The following is an 18,088-nucleotide window of genomic DNA, read 5'->3' on the forward strand; positions in this document are numbered from 1 at the left end:
GAAACATCCTCCCTGCATCTACCCTGTCAAGCTCTAAGAATTTTGTATGTTTCAATGTGATCACCTCTCATTCTTCTAAACTCCAGAGAATATAGGCCTAGTCTACTCAATCTCTCCTCATAGCACAATCCCCACCCATCCCAGGAACCAGCCCCTCGAGCCTGTTCTGCCATTAAATAACATAAGAACATAAGAAATAGGAGCAGGAGTAGGCCAATCGGCCCCTCGAGCCTGCTCCACCATTCAATAAGATCATGGCTGATCTGATCCTAACCTCAAATCTTCTATCACTCTGCATCCACCCGAACCCATGTGATCTCCCGGGAGAGGCGAAAAACCAGATAAAGACCCAATGGCCAATTTGGGAGAAGAAAATCTGGGAAATTCCTCTCCGACCCATCTAGGCGATCGAAATTCTTCCAGGAGATCACTCTGTCCCTATATTTTCTACAGTACTTACCTTCTGTAAAGGCGATCTCCACCCCAGCCAGGAACAGGAATAAAACCATCTCCTGAAATCTAACACAGAATTAGAACACAGTAGGTGCAGAACAAGGCTACACGGCCCCTGAGCCCACTCCACTACCCACAGGGCCATGACCATTCCGAACCTAGACTCGTCCAATTTCCTGCCCGCTCCCCGTAACCCTTAATTCCCTTTACTTCTAGGAAACTATCTATTTCTGTTTTAAATTTATTTAATGATGTAGCTTCCACAGCTTTCTGGGGCAGCAAATTCCACAAACCTACCACCCTCTGAGTGAAGAAGTTTCTCCTCATCTCAGTTTTGAATGAGCAGCCCCTTATTTTAAGATTATGCCCCCTAGTTCTAGTTTCACCCATCATTGGGAACATCCTCACCGCATCCACCCGATCAAGCCCCTTCACAATCTTATATGTTTCAATAAGATCGCCTCTCATTCTTCTGAACTCCAATGAGTAGAGTCCCAATCTACTCAACCTCTCCTCATATGACCACCCCCTCATCCCCGGGATTAACCGAGTGAACCTTCTTTGTACTGACTCGAGAGCAAGTATGTCTTTTCTTAAGTATGGACACCAAAACTGTATGCAGTATTCCAGGTGCGGTCTCACCAATACCTTGTACAACTGCAGCAATACCTCCCTGTTTTTATATTCCATCCCCCTAGCAATAAAAGCCAACATTCCATTGGCCTTCTTAATCACTTGCTGCACCTGCATACTAACTTTTTGAGTTTCGTGCACCAGGACCCCCAGATCCCTTTGTACTACAGTACTTTCCAGTTTCTTGCCATTAAGATAATAACTTGCTCTATGATTTTTCCTGCCAAAGTGCATAACCTCACACTTTCCAGTATTGTATTCCATCTGCCAAATCTCTGCCCACTTACTTAGCCTGTCTATGTCCCTTTGCAGGTTTTTTATGTCCTCCTCACTCACTACTTTCCGTCCCATCTTTGTATCATCTGCAAACTTTGATATGTTACACTCGGTCCCCTCCTCCAAATCGTTAATATAGATTGTAAAGAGTTGGGGACCCAGCACTGACCCCTGCAGAACACCACTAGTTACTGGTTGCCAATCTGAGAACGAACCATTTATCCCAACTCTCTGCTTTCTGTTAGATAGCCAATCCTCCACCCACGCCAGAATATTACCCCCAATCCCGTGATTTTTTTATCTTGAGCAATAATCTTGTGTGGCACCTTGTCAAATGCCTTTTGGAAGTCTAAATACACTACGTCCACTGGTTCCCCTTTATCCACCCTGTATGTTACTTCCTCAAAAAACTCCAGCAAATTTGTCAAACATGACTTCCCCTTCATGAAACCATGCTGAGTTTGTCCTATTAAATTATGTTTATCCAAATGTCCCATTACTGTCTCCTTAATAATGGACTCTAACATTTTACCAACCACAGATGTTAGGCTAACAGGTCTATAGTTTCCAGCCTTCTGCCTACTACTCTTTTTAAATAAGGGTGTTACATTAGCAGTTTTCCAATCTGCCGGGACCTTTGCTGAGTCCAGTGAGTTTTGGAAAATTATTACCAATGCATCCACAATCCCTACCGCTACTTCCCTCAAGACCCTAGGATGCAAGCCATCAGGTCCAGGGGATTTATCCGCCTTGAGTCCCATTATTTTACCAAGTACCACTTCCTTAGTGATTTTAATCGTATTTAGTTCCTCCCCCCCTAGAGCCCCCTGTTTGTCCAGTGTTGGGATATTCTTAGTGTCCTCTACTGTAAAGACTGATACAAAATAATTGTTCAGTGTTTTTGCCATCTCCATGTTTCCCACCATTAATTTCCCGGTCTCATCCTCTAAGGGACCAACATTTACTTTAGCCACCCTTTTTCTTTTTATATAACTTTTGAAACTTTTACTGTCTGTTTTTATATTTTTTGCTAATTTACTTTCATAATCTATCTTCCCTTTCTTAATCAATCTTTGAGTTATTTTTTGCTGTCTTTTAAAGACTTCCCAATCTTCCATCCTCCCACTAGATTTGGCTACCTTATATGCCCTTGTTTTTAGTCGGATACTATCCTTAATTACTTTACTTAGCCACGGATGGCTATCTTTTCTTTTACACACTTTTTTCCTCAGTGGAATATATTTTTTTTGGAAGTTGTAAAATAACTCCTTAAATGTACACCACTGATCATGTACCGTCTTACCCTTTAATCTATTTTCCCAGTCCACTCTAATCAATTCTGCTCTCATACCTTCATAGTCTCCTTTATTCAAGCTCAGCACGCTTGTTTGAGATCCAACCTTCTCACCCTCGAATTGAATATGGAACTCAACCATGTTATGGTCACTCATTCCAAGGGGATCCTTTACTAGGACATTTTTAATTAATCCTGTCTCATTACACAGGACCAAATCTAAGGTTGCTTGCCCCCTGGTCGGTTCAGTTACATACTGCTCAAGAAACCCATCCCTAATACACTCAATGAACTCATCCTCAAGGCTGCTCTGCCCAATTTGATTTGTCCAGTTAATATGATAATTAAAATCCCCCATAATTATAGCTGTTCCCTTATTACAAGCCTCAACTATTTCCTGATTAATACTCCGTCCAACAGAGTTGCAACTGTTCGGAGGCCTATAGACTACACCCACTAGTGTTTTTTTCCCCTTATTATTCCTTATCTCCACCCAAACTGTTTCACTATCCTGCTCCTTTGACCCAATATCATTTCTCTGTATTATAGTGATTCCTTCCTTTATTAACATAGCCACCCCACCTCCTCTCCCTTCCTGCCTGCCTGTCCTTCCTGATTGTTAAATAACCTGGTATGTTTAATTCCCAGTCATGGTCACCCTGCAGCCATGTTTCTGTAATGGCCACAAGATCATACCCATATGTCATTATTTGTGCCGTTAACTCATTCATTTTGTTACGAATGCTACGTGCATTCAGATAAAGAACTTTCAAATATGTTTTGTAACACTTAGTTCCTGTTTTTTCCCTTTTTAGTACTTTACTTTTTACTCCATACCTTCTGTCCCTTCCTGACACATTCTGTTTTTTTAATTCCCCCACTGCTACCTAAGTCTATGACCTTCTCTGTTGTCATTTCTATTATTTGCTCTCTAGAAACCTCCCCCCCACTAATTAGTTTAAAGCCCTCTCTACAGCCCTAATTATATGATTCGCCAGGACTCTAGTCCCAGCACTGGCCAAGTGGAGTCCATCCCAACAGAACAGCTCCCTCCTGTCCCAGTACTGGTGCCAGAGTCCCAAGAAGCAAAACCCATTTCTCCCACACCAGTCTTTGAGCCACGCATTTAACACTTTAATTTTATTTATCCTAGCCAAATTCACTCGTGGCTCAGGTAATAACCCAGAGATTATTACCCTTGAGGTTCTGTTTTTTAATTTGACCCCTAGCTGCTCATACTCCTTCAACAGAACCGTCTTCCTTGTCCTATCTACGTCGTTTGTACCAACATGGACCACGACAACTGGATCCTCCCCCTCCCACTCCAAGTTTCTTTCCAGTCCAGAAGCGATGTCCTTAACCCTGGCACCAGGCAGGCAACACAGCCTTCGGGACTCCCGCTCTTGACTGCAGAGAACCTTATCTATCCCCCTAATGATAATATCCCCTACCACTACAACATTTCTTTTTACTCCCTCCACTTGAATGGCCCCCTGTACCACGGTGCTGTGGCCAGGTTGCTCATCCTCCCTGCAGTCCCCGCTCCCGCCCTCACAGGGAGTAAGAACCTCGATCCTGCTGGACAAGAACAAGGGCTGCGTCTCCTTCAACACGACATCCTGGATCCCTGTACCTTCCTCACTCGTAGTCACACCATCCTGTCCCTGACCACGGACTACATCTGCAGTAATTAACTTCATAGGTGTGACCATCTCCTGAAACAGAGTCCAGGAACTTCTCCCCCTCCCTGATGTGTCGCAGTGTCTGAAGCTCGGTCTCAAGCTCCATAACATGGAACTTGAGTTCCTCTAGCAGCAAACACTTGTCGCAGATGTAATCACCGTGAGCCTCAATGGGGGTCACCAGCTCCCACATCTCGCAACAGTAACACATCACCTGCTCCATTCTATATAATTAATTAAATTTCTTATTATTAGTTATGAAGACCCTGCCCAGATATATATGATAATATCACACCACTATTCAATAGGACTTACCAACTTAAAGGTATAACAGGGAAGAGAAGGAAGAAAACCAACCAACCAGCTGATCACCAACCTCCTCCTTGAACACTGTCTGTGGAGCCTGTTTGGTTGACTCGTCTCGCTGCTCCGCCTCCGCAGCGCTGTCTAAGCCTGGGAGTGGGGAACAAAACAGAGCAAAAAACACACCCTCACCTCCCGCTTATCCGAAATCTCCCACTTAGCAAAACTCCAACAGCACTCAATGCACAAAGCACTCCGTGCACCGCACTAGCCCCTCCCCTTTTATACCCGGATTCTACTTCCAGTTTAAACTGCCAAGAGTTTAAAAAACCCTTAAAAAATTAAACTTACTTCAAATAATTGACTTCTTAACACACTAAAATTCACAAAATACACTTAAATGATTTTTCTCCCACTTAGCAAAACTCCAACAGCACTCAATGCGCAAAGCACTCATGATGGGTGAGCTGTATCTTAACTCCATTTACCTGCCTTGGCTCCATAACCATTAATATCCTTGGCGAGCAAAAATCTATCGATCTCTGACTTAAAATGATTAATTCAGCTTGGCATCTACTGCTGTTTGCGGGAGGGAGTTTCACACTTCTACCACCCTTTGCATGAAGAAGTGTTTCCTAACTTCTTTCCTGAATGGCCTGGCTCTGATTTTATGGTTATGTCCCATTGTCCTGGACTCCGCCACCAGTGGAGAAACGTTTCTCTCTAGCTACCCCGTCAATTCCTTTCAAAGTCCTGAAAACCTCAATCACATCGCCTCTTAACCTTCCAAATGGAGAAAGGCAGGAGGCTAGAAGTGAGGAGTCGCCCACGAACATCTTGTCCAGGAATGTGCGAGAGGTGCTCGAAGAGTCTTGTCTGGTCCAGGGGCAGTGGGCCAAGTGTTGGGCAGACTTGGGTTTCATAAAGAGCTGCTGATGGGTTCAGCATGAAAGAGGAAGTCAGCCGTGGCTCACTGGGAAACACTCTCTCGCAAGTCCCCACTCCAGAGACTGGAGCACCAAAATCTAGGCTGATACTCCCAGTGCCGTGCTGAGGGAACGCAGCACTGTCGGAGGTGTCGTCTTTCGGATGAGACGTTAAACCGAGGCCCCGTCTGCCCTCTCGGGTGGACGTAAAAGGTCTCCTGGCACTATTTCGAAGAACAGCGGGGGGGTTCTCCCCAGTGTCCTGGGACCAATATTTATCCCACAATCACTAAAAGCAGATTATTTGGTCATCATCACATTGCTGTCTGTGGGAGATTGCAGTGTGCAAATTGGCTGCTGCGTTTCTTACCTTACAACAGTGACTCCACTTCAAAAATTAATTCTTTGGCTGTAAAGTGTTTTGGGATGCCCCGAGGTCATGAAAGGCACTGTAGAAATGCAAGTCTTTCTTTTATTTCTTTCTTCTTGGGTGCAGTGTTAGCAATAGAGGGGATGCGGGAGATCTACTGGAGGGGATCGGGAGGCCAAGAATTTGAATAGATGATGGATTAAGGTCAATAGATCATCCTGCCGCCTGTTGGTTAGGATGTCCATTCTCTGAACTCGAGGCAATGCCTGAAAAATAAATAAAGCCTCCACCTCTCTTTCTTCATTCATTTAGATATCTAGTTTATAAACATTGAAGTTTACTCAACTTGGAAGTTTGCACCCAAAACACAACCTTATTTCCTATATTACAACAGTGACTACACTTCAACAACAACAACGTGTATTTATATAGCGCCTTTAACGTAGTAAAACATCCCAAGGCGCTTCACAGGAGTGCAAACAACAAAATTTGACACCGAGCCACGAGGAGATATTAGGACAGGTGACCAAAAGCTTGGTCAAAGAGGTAGGTTTTAAGGGGCGTCTTACAGAAGGAGAGAGAGAGCTAGAGAGGCAGAGAAATTTAGGGAGGGAATTCCAGAGCTTTAGGGCCTAGGCAGCTGAAGGCGCGGCTGCCAATGGTGCAGCGATGGAAAATCGGGGATGCGCAAGAGGCCAGAATTGGAGGAGGGCAGAGGAAAAAATACTGCATCGGCTGTAAAGTGCTTTGGGACGTCCTGAGGTCGTGAAAGGTGCTATAAAAATGCAAGTCTTTCTTTCTTATTTCACCTGTCGATGGAACGGCTGCACATTTCCAGCCCCCGTAGTATTCGTCTGAAAACAAATAGTTATTTTCACTCCGAGCCCGTTAATACTGTGGTGTCGCCACATTCGGTCAGTCCGAGGAGAAAGTTACTTTTGTCTCCCCAGCCTGTTCTTTAATAAACAGGTCACTTCAGGAGCTGATATTCAGCAAGCGAACAACTAACAAGGTGGAGGCCCGTGACCCCTGACCTGGACCGAACCATCTGCCGGGGGAGTCGGGAAGGGTGGGGGACAGGAGATGCCAGACGCTACAGCTTACCCCCGTACCTTGTCGCAGCGAGATAAGATCTGGAGAGATGTTGAATTTCTTGGCTGCTTTCTGCCTGGCGATCTCTGTACGGCCGCTCACCCAGTACTTCCCGTCTGCGTCCTAGATGGATAAAGATGGTGTGTTTTAAGACGACCTGCAAAGTCCACCATCATAGGAGCAGGACGAGGCCATTCAGCACCTCGAGCCTGTTCCGCCATTCAATTAGATCCCGACTGATCTTAACTCTACCTGCCCTGGTTCAGTAACCTTTAATACCTTTACCAAACAAAAATCTATCAATCTCAGTTTTGAAATTTTCAATTGACCCCCAGCCTCAACAGCATTTTGGGCGGGGGGGGGGGGGAGGAGTTCCAGATTTTTACTAACCCTTTGTGTGAAACAAAAAACATAAAAGATAGGAGCAGGAGTAGGCCATTCGGCCCCTCGAGCCTGCTCCGCCATTTAATGAGATCATGGCTGATCATCCAAATTCAGTACCCTGTCCCTGCTTTCTCCCCATATTCCTTGATCCCTTTAGCCTCAAGAAATATATCTCACTCCTTCTTGAACATATTTAATGAAATTGGCCTCTACTGCCTTGTGGTAGAGAATTCCACAGGTTCACCACTCTCTGGGTGAAGAAATTCCTCCTCATCTCTGTCCTAAATGGCTTACCCCTTATCTTTAGACTGTGACCCCTGGTTCTGGACTCCCCCGCCATCGGGAACACCCTTCCTGCATCCAGTCTGTCTAGTCCTGTTAGCATTTTATAAGTTTCATTGAGATCTCCTCCGATTCTTCTAAACTCCAGCGAGTATAAGCCCAATTGACCCAATCTCTCCTCATACGTCATTCCTGCCATCCCAGGTATCAGTCTGGTGAATTTTCGCTGCACTCCCTCCTTGGCAAGAACATCCTTCCTCAGATAAGGCGACCAAACCTGCACACAATACTCAAGGTGTGGTCTCACCAAGGCCCTGTACAACTGTAGCAAGACATCCTTGCTCCTGTTCTCGAATCCTCTCGCTACGAAGGCCAACATAGCATTTGCCTTCTTAACCGCTTGCTGCAACTGCACGCTTACCTTCAGCGACTGGTGCACAAGGACACCCAGGTCTCGTTGCACCTCCCCTTCTCCTAATCTATTGCCGTTCAGATAATAATGTCTGAAGAAGTGCTTCCTGACATCAGCCCTGAACAGCCTAGCTCTAATTTTAAGGTTATGCCCCCTTATTCTGGACTCATCCCACCAGAGGGAATAGTTTCTCTCTATCTGCCCAATCAACTCCTTTAATCATCTTAAACACCTGAATTAGTTCACCCCTTAATCTTCTATACTCGAGGGAGTACAAGCCTAGTCTGTGCAACCTGTCCTCATAATTTAACCCTTTTAGCCCCGGTATTATTATTATGCACCCCCTCCAAGGCCACTATATCCTTCCTGAGGTGCGGTGCCCAGAACCGAACGCAGTGCGCCAGATGGGGTCTGTGTGGTGCCCTGGACTATGGCCCTTCATCTTGGCTTCTCAATAAACAACACTGAAGGAGGGGGGGGGAGCGAGGGGAGGAGGGAGGGAGAGAAGGCGCTCTGCTTTATAAACCATCGCATCCCACAAATCACTACAACCAATCCTAGGGGAGATCCCCTCGTATGAACTCATATCTATGCGAGAACTAATATTATTAATGAAAAGTTATTTTAAGGACTAGTCGGCCTGGAGTTCTGGCGAAGGGTCCCATTGCAAACGCCAAGCTGCCTTTTCCCTTTCAGGCGCTGATGAGCTTACCAAGCGTTTCCACAACAACCGGTCGTTGCTGGGAATGCCGAGGCTGGACTCAGCCAGTCCCTGCCCTGCAGACAGTCCCCCGGCCCAGCCACTAACAGCAGACAGGAGACAGGAGACGGCGGGCGAGAGCGCGGCGAGTCTGGCGCACAGCGGGACATTAGCAGCGGGTGAGCGACTCCTGAATTGCGTTGGCCAGGGCGTGGCCCAAGTGGAGAGATCCGCTCACGTTCGGTGGGGGGATGCAGATCATAAACATCCCCTTGGGGTTGGGTTCGGATATATCGCGCTGCGGGAACCAAGAGAGAAAACAGTTTGATCGTCAGTTGAACTGCTACACAACAACAACTTGCATTTATGTGGCGCCTTCAACGATCCCTTTAAGCTGGGCGGCCGCGCGCGCGCGCTCTGCGACTCCCGCCACAACCGCTCACCCGCTTTTAAATAAGGGAAAACCGCGCATGCGCAGTATTTTGAGCGGGCCGCTCAGCTCCTTAAAGGGGCCGCACACCCCAAAAGAAATTAAAGGGAACATTGGTCCCAAGGCGCATCACAAGAGCGTTATAAATAAAAACACACACACACGCAAAAATACCCTCCAAATACAGTCCAAAAAAAGAGACGAGATGAGAATTTTTTTTTTTACACAGGGAGTTAAGATACTCTGGAACGCGCGGCCTGAAAGGGCGGTGGAAGCAGGTTTAATCGTAACTTTCAAAAGGGAATTGGATATATTGGTGAAAAGGAAAAAAAATTGCAGGGCGATGGGGAAGAGAGTGGGATTAATTGGATCGCTCTTTGAGAGAGCAGGCACAGGCACGATGGGCCAAATGTCCTCCTTCTGTGCTGTAGATTCTATGTAAAAAAAAGTACAAATCCTCCTGAGCTTATTTTGCACAGGTACCGGTTTCTTGCCATTAAGATAATAACTTGCTCTACGATTTTTCCTGCCAAAGTGCATAACCTCACACTTTCCAGTATTGTATTCCATCTGCCAAATCTCTGTCCACTTACTTAGCCTGTCGATGTCCCCTTGCAGGTTTTTTATGTCCTCCTCACTCACTACTTTCCCTCCCATCTTAGTATCATCTGCAAACTTTGATATGTTACACTCGGTCCCCTCCTCCAAATCGTTAATATAGATTGTAAAGAGTTGGGGACCCAGCACTGACCCCTGCGGAACACCACTAGTTACTGATTGCCAGTCTGAGAGTTAGGGTTGCAAAGGGGTGGAAAGTTTCCGGTAAATTTCCGGCAATTTTCCACGGGAGGTTTAGCTTGGGAATTTTGGGAATTTTGCCCAAAAAAGCACATGCTAGCATAATATTGTTTTTTTTGTATTTCTTTCTTTTTTTTCCACAGGTCCTCTCTTAAAATTACTAACAGAGATGGAATCTTAATTATTAAGGAATTTCTTAATCAATATATGTTTATCTTCTTACTTGGCTTGTTTTAATAATTACAAGTTTTGTGTGTGACTGTGAACAAATGTGTCCTGATTGGTTGGATGAGTGGATGAGCGATTAGCTCCCTCTATTTGTAATATTTGCATATCGAATTGTGATTGGCCTGCAGGCATCTGTAAGACTGCTATAGTTTTTTTAAGATCCAGGTTAGGGGTCCTGAGGGAAGTCATTTTGTTTTCTGCTGATGTTGTGATGATGCAGTAAGTAAATCAGACTTTATACCAAATAAACCAGTTACTTGTTGAACTCTGTTGTCCTTCAATTTAAAATATACAAAATAATACACTATTGGTGATGTAGCGTCGTGTGTGTACAGGTCATGCTTCCATCACATGGAGCATCAGCAAAAATGTACTCACCCTGTTGCAATTGTGCTCATCGACCGCAGTTCGACACAGAGATGAATGCCCTTTATTTCTCTGCATAGAACAATGCCACGTTTACCGTCGGATGTGTGGAAGCATTTTACCCCAGGCATTAAAGATGGAAAGACAGTGTACATGTGCAAACACTGTAGAAAGCCATATGTAAAGAATGCCACAAAGATGCAGCAGCATTTATCCAAATGCAACAACTTCACTCAAAGCTCACAGCAGTCAGCCCAGAGTTCCTCTGCTCCATTCAAGAAGATGATGGTTCTCATTCAGCATCAGGCTCCTTATCATCAGCAACTCCTGGCCCACTTGGAAGGTTCTTTGATACATAGCCAGAAGAATGCAGATGAGTGCCTTGCTCGAGCTGTATATGCAACAGGCTCACCCCTCATGCTCACAGCCAATGTGTACTGGAAGAGATTTTTCAATGTTATTCGCCCTGGATACTGTCCTCCCACCAGACATGCTTTGTCTACTTATTTGCTGGAGGCTGAGTATAACAGAGTCCAAGGAAAGCTCAAAGAAACGATAGCGATGGCAGACTGTGGTGCAGTTATCTCAGATGGGTGGTCAAATGTACGAGGGGAGGGCATCATAAACTACATCGTCTCCACTCCTCTCCCAGTGTTCTTCAAGAGCACAGACACGAAGGACAACAGACACACAGGCACATACATTGCTGATGAGCTGAAAGCGGTCATCAATGATCTTGGATCACAAAAGGTCTTTGCAGTAGTTACTGACAATGCTGCGAATATGAAGGCTGCTTGGGCTCAAGTGGAGGAGGCCTACCCTCATATTACGTCTATTGGGTGCGCAGCTCATGGGCTTAACCTGCTCCTCAAGGACATCATGGGTTTGAGAACCATGGAAGCACTGTACAAGAGAGCCAAGCAAGTTGTTAAGTATGTCAGGGGAAAACAGGTAGCTGCAGCAACCTACAACTCCAAGCAAATGACAAAGAACAAGAACACCACACTGAAGCTGCCCAACAACACTAGATGGGGTGGTGTTGTCATAATGTACAACAGCCTTCTGGAGGGTAAGGAGTCGCTGCAAGAAATGGCAATATCCCAGTCTGGGGATATGGAAACCACCATCAATAAAATACTGCTGGATGATGTGTTTTGGGAGAGAGTGGTTAGCAGCCTTAAACTACTCTCACCAGTAGCATCTGCAATTGCTCAGATTGAAGGAGATGACGCTGTCTTGTCAGATGTTCTCAGACTTTTTACTGATTTAAAAGAACAAATCAGCATTGCCCTACCCACATCCCTACTGCTCAAAGCGGAGGAGAATGCAATTGTTCAATTCATACAGACGCGTCAAGAATTTAGTGTCAAGCCGATTCATGCTGCAGCATACATGCTGGACCCAAAGCATGTTGGGAGACCAATACTTTCTGGAGAACAGATCAACAGCGCTTACAGTGTGATTTCTACCCTCTCACACCATCTCAATCTGGATGTGGACAAAGTTCTGGGAAGTCTGGCAAAGTTCTCTACCAAGCAAGGTCTTTGGAATGGGGATGGGATATGGGAATCATGCAAGCATATCAGTGCACATACCTGGTGGAAGGGACTTTGTGCATCTGAGGCCCTGTCACCTATTGCATCGGTGATACTCCAAATCCCACCTTCATCAGCGGCCTCTGAACGAAACTGGTCACTTTTTGCGAATACGCATACAAAGGTGCACAACAGGCTGACTAACAAGAGCGTGGAGAAACTGGTGGCTATCTGGGCGAACCTATAACTTATTGAGCCAGATACAGAAGTGTCCACCACACAGCTAGATACTGACACAGAGGAGGAAATGGACACGTCAGAGCCAGAGTCAGAGAATCAGGAGGAGCAATGAGGAGTAGAAGACTCAGAAGACTCATGAGTAGAAGACTCAGAGGGACAAAATAAGGACAAATTACAGGCTAAATAAGCTGACGCTCTTTTTATTTTATTTTATATGGGTCTTTTTTGTGGGGGTTCAATAAAGTTCAAAATTATAACCTAAATAAAGTTTTGAAAGCCTGTTTTTATTTGTATGGAACAGTATGTCTATTTTGACAACAAAGATAATATAAGGGTCAGAGACAAAAACCATCAGTGTGCAAAAAAACTCTAAATTCCCATAAATTCCCCAAATTCCCATAAATTCCCAAAAATTCCCATGGAAAGTTTCCTCTTTTAAAAATTCCCAGAATTTTGCAACCCTACTGAGAATGAACCATTTATCCCAACTCTCTGCCTTCTGTTAGATAGCCAATCCTCTATCCATGCCAGAATATTACCCCCAATCATGTGATTTTTTATCTTAAGCAATAATCTTTTGTGTGGCACCTTGTCAAATGCCTTTTGGAAGTCTAAATACACTACGTCCACTTGTTCCCCTTTATCCACCCTATATGTTACTTCCTCAAAGAACTCCAGCAAATTTGTCAAACATGACTTCCCCTTCATAAAACCATGCTGACTTTGTCCTATTAAATTATGATTATCCAAATGTCCTGTTGCTGTCTCCTTAATAATGGACTCCAAAATTTTACCTACCACAGATGTTAGGCTAACCGGTCTATAGTTTCCAGCCTTCTGTCTACTGCCCTTTGTAAATAAGGGTGTTACATTAGCAGTTTTCCAGTCTGCCGGGACCTTTGCTGAGTCCAGGGAGCTTTGGAAAATTATTACTAATGCATCCACAATCCCTACCGCCACTTCCCTCAAGACCCTAGGATGTAAGCCATCAGGTCCAGGTGATTTATCCACTTTCAGTCCCATTATTTTACCGAGTACCACTTCCTTAGTGATTTTGATCGTGTTTAGCTCCTCCCCCCCCTGTTTGTCCAGTGTTGGGATATTCTTAGTGTCTTCTACTGTAAAGACTGATACAAAATATTCATTCAGTGTTTCTGCCATCTCCATATTTCCCACCATTAATTTCCCAGTCTCATCCTCTAAGGGACCAACATTTACTTTAGCCACCCTTTTTCTTTTTATATAACTAAAAGAACTCTTACTATCTGTTTTTATATTTTTTGCTAATTTACTTTCATAATCTATCTTCCGTTTCTTAATCAATCTTTTTGTTATTTTTTGCTGTCTTTTAAAGTTTTCCCAATCCTCTATCCTCCCACTAGATTTGGCTACCTTATATGCCCTTGTTTTTAGTCGAATACTATCCTTAATTTCTTTACTTAGCCACGGATGGCTGTCTTTTCTTTTACACCCTTTTCTTCTCATTGGAATATATTTTTTTTGGAAGTTGTAAAATAACTCCTTAAATGAACACCACTGATCATGTATCGTCTTACCCTTTAATCAATTTTCCCAATCCACTCTACTCAATTCCGCTCTCATACCTTCATAGTCTCCTTTATTCAAGCTTAGCACGCTTGTTTGAGATCCAACCTTCTCACCCTCGAATTGAATATGGAATTCAACCATGTTATGGTCACTCATTCCAAGGGGATCCTTTACTAGGACATTTTTAATTAATACTGTCTCGTTACACAGGACCAGATCTAAGGTTGCTTGCCCCCTAGTCGGTTCAGTTCCATACTCCTCAAGAAACCCATCCCTAATACACTCAATGAACACATCCTCAAGGCAGCCCTGCCCAATTTGATTTGATCGGGAACATTCTACCTGCACCTAGTCTGTCCAGACCTATCAGAATTTTATAAGTTTCGATGAGATCCCCTCTCATTCTTCTAAACTCCAGCGAGTATAAGCCTAATCGACCCAATCTCTCCTCCTACGTCATTCCTGCCATCCCAGGGATCAGCCTTGTGAATCTTCGCTGAACTCCTTCCATGGCAAAAACATCCTTCCTCAGATTAGGCAACCAAAACTGCACACAGTACTCAAGGTGTGGTCTCACCAAGGCCCTGTACAACTGCAGCAGGACACCCTTGCTCCTGTACTCAAACCCTTTCGCTGTGAAGGCCAACATACCATTTGCCTTCTTCACCGCCTGCTGCACCTGCATGCTTACCTTCAGTGACTGGTGCACAAGGACACCCAGGTCTCGTTGCACTTCCCCTTCTCCCAAACTATTGCCATTCAGATAATAGTCTGCCTTTCTCTTTTTGACACCAAAGTGGATAACCTCGCATTTATCCATGTTATATTGCATCTGCCACACTTCTGCCCAATCACCCAACCTGTCCAAATCACCCTGGAGTTTCTCGGTATCCTCCTCGCAGCACACACACCCACCCAGCTTTGTGTCATCTGCAAACTTGGAGATATTACATCTAGTTCCCTTATCTAGATCATTAATATACATTGTGAATAGCTGGGGTCCAAGGACCGATCCCTGCGGTACCCCACTAGTCACTGCCTGCCACTCAGAAAAAGACCTGTTAATTCCTGCTCTCTGCTTTCTGTCTGCCAACCAGTTCTCTATCCAAGTCAATACCTTGCCCCCAATCCCATGTGCCTTAACTTTACATGCTAATCTCTTACGCGGGACCTTATCGAAAGCCTTTTGAAAGTCCAAATACACCACATCTACTGGTTCTCCCTTATCTATTTTCCCAGTTACATCCTCAAAAAATTCCAGTAGGTTAGTCAAGCACGATGTACCTATTGTAAATCCATGTTGACTTTGTCCGATCCTGTCACTGTTTTCGAAGTGCTAAGCTATTACATCCTTTATAATGGACTCTAGCATTTTCCCCACTACCGATGTCAGGCTTACTGGTCTGTAATTCCCCGCTTTCTCTCAACCACCCTTTTTGAATAGTGGGGTAACATTAGCTACCCTCCAATCCATGGGTACACTTCCAGATTCCAGTGAATTTTAGAAGATGATCAGCAATGCATCTATTATTTCTAGGGCCACCTCCTTAAGTGCCCAGGATGTAGATTATCAGGCCCTGGGGATTTATCGGCCTTCAATCCCGTCAATTTCCCTAACACCATTTCCCTACAAATACTGATTTCTTTCAGTTCCTCCCTCTCATCAGACCCTATGATCTCCAACATCTCTGGGAGGTTATTTGTGTCCTCCTTTGTGAAGACAGAACCAAAATATGCATTTAATTGGTCAGCCATTTCTTTGTTCCCCATTATAACTTCCCCTGCTTCTGACTGCAAGGGACCTACACTTGATTTCACTCATCTTATTCTCTTCACATATCTATAAAAGCGCTTACAGTCCGTTTTCATGTTCCCTGCAAGCTTACTTTCATATTCGATTTTCCCCTTCTTAATTAATCCCTTTGTCCTCCTTTGTTGAATCCTAAACTGCTCCCAATCCTCAGGGTTACCGCTTTTTCAGGCCAATTTATATGTCCTCTTCTTGGATTGTGCCCCACACTCGCACCTGCGGAAAGATTCTTGGGGTGGGAGAGGAAGAGGAACCCTTGCGGGATGGAACGGGAGAGCGGGGGAGGAGCCCTTGCAGGCGTACCTGTGGGGGGCATGGAGAAGAGGGCGGAGGGAAGGGAGAAGGCAGCGGAGCGGGCAGCGGGGGAAGAGAGAGGGGGAGCAGGTGGGGAAGAGAGGGGGGAGCGGGGAGGGAAGAGAGGGGGGAGCGGGTGGGAGGAGAGGGGGGAACGGGGAGAAGAGAGGGGGGAGCGGTGGGGAAGAGAGGGGGGAGCGGGGAGGAGAGAGGGGGGAGCGGGGGGGAAGAGAGGGGGGAGCGGGGAGGAAGAGAGCGGGGGGGAAGACAGCGGGCGGGGGGGAAGAGGGCTGGGTGGAAGAGGGCGGGGGGGAAGAGGGCAGGGGGGAAGAGGGCGGGCGGAAGTGGGCGGGGGGGAAGAGGGCGGGGGGGAAGAGGGCAGGGGGAGAAGAGGGCAGAGGTGGAGAAGGCGGGGGTGAAGAGGGCGGGGGGAAGAGGGTGGGGGAAGAGGGTGGGGTGAAGAGGGCGGAGGGAGGAGGGAAGGGTGGAGAGGGCGGAGGGAAGAGGGGGTGGGAAGGGGGGGAAGAGAGTGGGGGGAGGGAGCGGGGGGAGGGAGCGGGGGGAAGAGAGCGGGGTGGGAAGAGGGCGGGGGGAAGAGGGCGGGGGGAAGAGAGTGGGAGAGAGGGAGTGGAAGGAAGAGAGCGGGGTGGGAAGAGGGCGGGGGCAAGACGGCGGGGGGGTAAGAGAGTGGGGGGGAGGGAGCGGGGGGAGGGAGCGGGGGGAAGAGGGCGGGGGGAAGAGGGCGGGTGGGAAGAGAGTGAGGGGGAGGGCGCGGGGGGGATGGAGTGGGGGGGTGGAAGTGGGGGGAGGGAGCGGGGGGGAAAGAGTGGGGGGGAGAGAGCGGACGTGAGAGAGCTTCTTCCCAATAGTGGCTGCGGGATCTTTTACCTCCATCCGAGAGGGAAGACGGGGCCTCGGTTTAACGTCTCATCCAAAAGATGGCACCTCCAAAAGTGCAGCGCTCCCTCAGTACTGCACTGGGTGAGTCGGCCCTGATTTTGCGCTCAAGTCTCTGGAGTGGGACCTGAACCCACGACCTTCTGACTGTGAGGCGAGGGTGCTGGTGGTGGTGGTGGGGGGGCGGGGGCTGAGAGCAGGGGAAGACAGCGGAGAGAGGGGAGTGAGGAATGAGTTAAAGGAGACTGCGCAGAATGTCAACAGAGTGCGGAACAGGGAGGAGGAAGAGTAGGTATGACGGTGTGTTTAAGAGAAATTAGAGAGTGATATGTAGAAGCAATGATGAGCACAGAGCCTCTAGAGCCCCATCGCTCCAGTACCAGTAACAGTCTCATGCTCCCAGCTAGCCAGGTACCAGACGTGTCACGCTGCTTCCGCCTCACCTTTTTTCTCCCCCGCAGGAGTCGGAATGTCATACGTAATCACTCCCAGATCTTTCATTTCCTTTTTCTCTGCTTTGGCTTTTTTCTGCACAAGTGGGGGGAAAAAATTAAAAATCCATCAGATTCTATTAAAATGGAGGAACGAAGGATTTAAGCTACACGAGCCCACAAGTGACTGCTGGTGATATTGAGTAGATTGGGCCGATACTCTCTGGAGTTTAGAAGAATGAGAGGTGATCGCATTGAAATATACAAGATTCTGAGGGGGGTTGACAGGGTAGACGCTGAGAGATTGTTTCCCCGGCTGGAGAGTCTGGAACTAGGGGTCAAAGTCTAGGATAAGGGGTCGGCCATTTAGGACTAAGTTGAGGAGAAATTTCTTCACTCAGAGGGTGGTGAATCTTTGGAATTCTCTACCCCAGAGGGCTGTGGAGGCTCAGTCGTTGAGTATATTCAAGACAGAGATCGATAGATTTTTGGATATTAAGGGAATCAAGGGATATGGGGATAGTACAGGAAAGCTTTGAATATCCGCAACCAACTGAGCATCCGCGGCCCTCTGGGGTAGAGAATTCCAAAGAATTGCAATCAGATCATCTCAGATCAGTCGGGCCCCTGGCTTAACAGTTAAGCTTTCAGGTCAATGGCCTTCCACAGATTCTGCCAGACCTGCTGAACATGTTCCTGCATTT

This window comes from Somniosus microcephalus, unplaced genomic scaffold, assembly GCF_052327205.1.
Source record: "Somniosus microcephalus isolate GS21.2 unplaced genomic scaffold, FLI_Smic_1.0 unresolved_chr1, whole genome shotgun sequence".
NCBI lineage: Eukaryota > Metazoa > Chordata > Chondrichthyes > Squaliformes > Somniosidae > Somniosus > Somniosus microcephalus.